Below are 6,000 nucleotides of genomic sequence, written 5' to 3'. Positions count from 1 at the left end.
TCTCTCGACGCTGGGGAGTAAATAAGGAAGGGAATAAATGGGATTGGGGGGTCCCGGAAGGACGACTGGGGTGGTCGCATGGCCATGTCTCAATGATTTGACGCTTTCGCCCCATTCTAAACCCATAATCTGAAATAACGGCTTCACCCTCTTCATCCATGGTCCTTGTAAATTTATTTTTAAACATGCAATTTTTTATTAATATTTGGCATGAAATATTAGTATAGAAATTAGTGTTTGATTGGGAATATTAGTATAGAAATATTATACACGATAGAAGAAGTAGAGGGAGAAAGATTAAGACTATATGGCATGGATACAAGTAATCTGAACAAATTTCTATACGATATTACTAGTTTACTTCTCTTTTTATTTAGCAAACCCAAGCTATATAGGGTTTGTGTCTGAAAAATAAACCTAGTGAGATACTAGGATTATTTGGATCCTGAAATTAAAGCCAATGTATTATAGGGTTGGGCTTGATTTTAGGTGGACCCAAACCCAAATTTCAGAATATTATATGATTGGCTTTGGTGATTGCTTGACGGCTCTCTTATCACCATCCAAGGTTTGACCGTGGAAGCAAAAGGTTTGTAGTTAGTCCATCTATTCTATCCATTCAATTTGAGCTTCTCTATAGAAGATGATATGCTAAAATGGAGGTTATATATTTATATACAAATATAATTTATTTTTATTTTTTATTTTTTTAAAAAAATAATTAGTACATAGTAGTTGAACCATAACTCACTTGTTCTTCTACATTCCTGTCCATGGCTCATGGTTTGATAATCCGAACCATACTAGTTCATCTGAAAAATGAATTAGGTTTGCTAGGGTTAGATTTTGAGAATTTAATATTTGCAGAATTAATTAGTTTGGATTTAGTAAGACACTTCCTGGAGATAAATAATATACAAGAATTTTATAAGATAATTAGAAATATAAGAAGAGAGATTAATAATATCTAGCATATCTCGAAATAATTTCAGCAAAATCTAAACTATGCATATTAGTTCATTACTTCGAACTGATTTTTATTTTGCCTTTGTTTTGGCAATTAGGTACCTATAAACTATAATGAGATCGTTTTAGCAATTAGTTACCTATAAACTATAAGGAGGGTAATAAATGTTATAACAATTTTTTAGTCCTCCATGTAGGTATAGGAATGTCAACAAGTTGATCCACAGGCAACATTTTATGTCATTTCATGCTAAGTCAATTCAGTCAGGATCATTGCTCAAATTTTTGAATATGCTCTTAGTGTAGCCCATGACATTTTTAGTCATGTTATATGGAGGGTAAAATAGATATTTTACTGCACATGTGAATGCATCAGACCGCACCTGGTTTACAACTCTACATGTAAGTGTATCGGTACAAAAATATTCAAAAAATCTATCTTTTCTAATAATCCCATATTTTCATGGGGCTCCATAGCATGTGGCTGCAATATTCGCACTTCTATAATAGTTCTATATACTTTAAATAAGGGATTTTTCTGCATATATATCTCTACTAATCTGACTTATTCTAAATGCATTCGGCAAAAATTACTGTTTAGTAGTTGCCAACCTAACACTCTTACAATGCTTCTATTTTAGATAGTATGGTTTTTTGCATATATGTATCTAAAAATATAGTTTGCTGCAAATGTATCGTCAAAAATCAATATTTGCATATATACACATCATTTCAGTCTATCAACACTAGCATGCTTGTAAAATTTTTGGCTATCAATAACAATAAGCATCTATCCATCTATCCATCCATCCATCCATCCAACTATATATATATATATATATATATATATATATATATATATAACTCTATTATCCTGTTGCCTTTTTTACATGAAAAGCTTATATAAAAGACAGCACTCCACAATACAAATTAAAGGTTGACAATTTAAAAAAATACTAAAACAAAGGATAATAGAATTATCTTATACTTAAAATGACTACATATTGATGCCAACAATCAACATTGTAACATGATGGGCAACACTGCAAAATAGTGTAAATCAAGAGCAATATATGCAAATACAGATTTTTGATGGTTACACATAAATAAACCACATTGTAGGGGTATGTATGTAAAAATTCCTAAACCAATATATCCCTCATGATTCATTTTTCATTTTGTGTGTGAGAAACTAGAGAAGTGCACATTCTATAATGAGACTGTAATTATCCACAAAAATGACTTTAATCAAATTAAAGGATTGCAATGATCCATAGTAGATTCTACATGCATCGCACATGCCAAATTATATTATTTATTATATAGGAAGCATAGCAACTATTCCTGTAGTTAAATATCTTTATAAATTTTAATCCCAAGATAATTCCAAAATCAAATTTTATCTTTCTCGCCCTCAGCTCAGACTGGTGTCGCCACCTCTCCCAGGACCGGAATGATTATCCCTGCCCGATGGGTCTACATTCATCCCTGAATGCCAGATTGAAGTCTCGGATCCACTAATACGAGCAGCGCGAGCAGTGGTGCAATGAATAGTAGTTGGAAGCAGGCAGCCAAAATTTATTCTTGAAACAGTAGCATAATAAGAAACACAATTATTTTAAGTTATATTTCCTTTTTGAGAACAAAGATGGGGTCGCTCCAATCATTTCAAATAAATGATGTAACTTACTCGGGTCAAATTATTGTCAGAACATATTTGCTGATTTAAACTTGTAAAATCCTCCATTGGAGGAGAGCTGCAATAGCTATGTTTGAAGTCCAGTTTCCGACTAATAATTTTAGTTATTTCTTTTACAAACACATATCTAATTGGCCGCCACTATTATGAGATAGTACTACTACTATTATTATTATTATTATTTTGGATGGAGTCCACTGGACTTATTCATTCAACTGTATCTCTCCAGTACAAGTTTTGTAATTTGCATGATTCTTTCCTCTCAATTAATGAGTGGCCCTTAGGCTGAGACAGAATGGTATTATTGAGAGTGGCCCTCTCTCTCTCTCTCTCTTCCCCAACCCTGCTCTTCACTCTTAATTGAGATATTAAGAGTGGAAAATTAAATGAACCTTAAGGGTGGAAAATTTAAAAGTGAAAATTAAACGAACCTGGGTTTAAATACATGTATGACATTAAATGCAGATATGGTATGATCCTCTCATCACCTTATTAGATCCCTCTGCATTGAATGCAATGATAGCCACAACTCATAACACCTCCATTCCCTCCCCGACACAAAAGCAAATAGTAATGAGAATAATGACGACGTTATCGCTAGACTGGATTTAACAGGAGGACATGGAAGAGGCATGCTGTGGGTGGATCCCTCCATTTAGAGCGATGGGGTCAGGATGGCACATCAAATATGGTGACCCTTCGACGGACTTTGCGCTCTGCCATGGAATAATAAGCGGCCAAGCTAGCTCGCAATTAATTTCTTTTACATATTCTACCACTTGAAGTGTCAAGCTTCTTCGTGTACATGCCCAGAAAAATTAAACTAGATAATTATTATTTTTGAACCTAAATTTTCTATGTAGATGTGCATCATATATACTTTTGATAGGAAATTTCATGTTCACAAGAAGACACTCTCATTCTTAATGCAAACATTACAATGATGTATGTTTTCAGCAGCACGCACACACATAAAAGAAAAGCTGCTAAAATTCATAAAATTGTCTCTAAATGTTTATAGTGATAAACTCGTGCTTGAGAGGGAAAGTAGCCCTTATAGACACCATAGTTAAAGTTTTGGCAAAAATATTTATATTTCCATACTTCAAAAATTATAGAGGCAAAAAGAAATTGCCGTTGTAAATAGAAACTTTTAAAAGATTCAAACGAGGTTGTAACTCTATAATTACACCCCTCCATTTTGAAGTCATTCTAGGTTCAAACTAGGTTGTGTTTTCTCAAGTGTTTGGCAGAGATCGATTTTAGTGTTCGTGAGTATCGACACTAGGCCTGATAAACTTAAAACCTACTTGCACTTGACCAAGACTCTATATCAATCTCAAGCTCACCTTCGGATAACAGGTATCAAAATTATCATTATCATAAGTTAAAATATTTTTGAAATTAGTTAGCTATTATGATACGATGTAAATTAATAATAATCCTTTTAACATGAAAATTCGCGATCCTACATGTAAGGAAAAAAAAATAAATAGCTACATACTCTTATATGCATATGATAGCACCAACGTTTACGCCGCGACAACTAGTAGAATCAAAACAAAAGTAAGACGGAAAGGAAAAAGTTAGATCCTTGAATGCGTGAAGGTAGGGCAAGGTAATACGGAGAATGCTACGACTCAACTATGCTTAAAACCCTTCTTAGGGATGGCACGTGTAACTCGTTATAAGAGTAAGGGATGTAGAGAGAGAGAGAGAGAGAGAGATAAACTAGACAGCTAGGAAGAGAAGACAGCTTGGAGGGAGAGGATATTACATGTCGAAGAATGATATAGAAAACATCTCAATTGTGCTAGCACGAAACTAGCTTATCAACGCTGCTGTTACACTAGAAACAGTCTCTAAGATCTATAGGCCAATTACACTCTCCACTATTCTGAAAGCCCCATCTATGTAGGTAAGGCAGGGTGGGCGAGCACACCCTGGCATGCTACTACATGTACATGGATTAGACGGCTCGGATGGTGTTGTCTTACCATAAATGAGCTCTTTTCTCCACGGACTCTCCCCGCTTTGCGCACGAGTTCTTTCCAATTTAAACAAAAAAAATTACTACTTTTATATATAATCCATTTTCGTCCCCGTTTTTTATTTTCCCGGAAGCAAAAAGTGATAGGGAGGATCGCGTACTTCTCGCGAGTGCAGAGCGTACGACGGGGGACGCGGAAAGGAAGGCTGAGAGAGAGAGAGAGAGAGCCGTCCCTTCGAGGTGACCCGTCCTTAATCTGACCGTGACGTAGACAACCCACACGCCCCGCCGGGCCACCGTCCGGTTTTCAGGTTGACTTCAAGCATTGGCTGCCGTGAAGTAAAAAAGAAAAGAGAAATAGCGACACGTCAACGTCAGTACGTTCCTTTCCTCGCGATGCGTGCTACATATATTTATATATTTAAACTTCTTCGCTTTAAAAAAAGCTTTTACCATGCAGGAGTTTCTTGGGGGAGGGAAGGGTAGGAGACAAAGGTTCATGGCGTTGGAAGAAGTAACCGTACACTTCGCCTATCGATTTGATGTATGTTCTCGGCTTCACGTACTGATATGGCAAGATGAGGGAGTCTATGGGGATTTACGTTTTGCCTTTTGGGTGTTAGGTGTGGAGGGATTACGGGGCGGTGGGGGGACAAAACGGAGGGAGGCTGTGGATGGGGCGGTGGAGTTGTCGCAAACGGATGTGGGCATGAGCCATCCCATCATAGGGATCGCCATGGTTGCATCATGGGTGATGGATGCTAATGTTGCTAAACTCCCTAAACTTTTTCTTACACTAAGCAAAAAAAAAAAAACTTTTTCTTACTCATGCGTCAAGAGATGGTTGGTACGGTAGAGGAAAGGGCGGTCGGATCTTGTCATGCTATGCCTGTGCAATGCTGGCATCAAGAATTAATACCTTTTCTTTGAAACTGGAATATAGGTTTGCAATGTAGAGTGGCGTTACGTGCCGTGGCATATGTACCAGTAGTTGCTCAGAGATTCCATAGCTCACAGCAATGATACTGACTCGAAATACTTTGAGATTCCTAGCCTTAGATTTTTTATTGCGGGTTTCTCCAGGATGTTGCTGCAATAAACACTAAAGAGAAGCACTGCTGCATCATAGGGAACATTGATAAGCACGCCATAGTAACCCCGGATCTGGATTCCCTCCAGGATGGTATAATGGATTAAATATTGCTGGTAGTTCAATTGGCAATGATGCATGTTTGGTCAATTAAATTTCATCGTTTGTGTGGATATTGCCTCTTCATGATGTTAACTAAGATACAGCTACAATCAGGATTGAAAATAACTGCTTTGCAGTGACCGACTGAATATG

This window comes from Phoenix dactylifera, chromosome 1 (assembly GCF_009389715.1).
Source record: "Phoenix dactylifera cultivar Barhee BC4 chromosome 1, palm_55x_up_171113_PBpolish2nd_filt_p, whole genome shotgun sequence".
In the NCBI taxonomy this organism is placed as follows: domain Eukaryota; kingdom Viridiplantae; phylum Streptophyta; class Magnoliopsida; order Arecales; family Arecaceae; genus Phoenix; species Phoenix dactylifera.
This window is presented reverse-complemented; position numbering follows the sequence as displayed.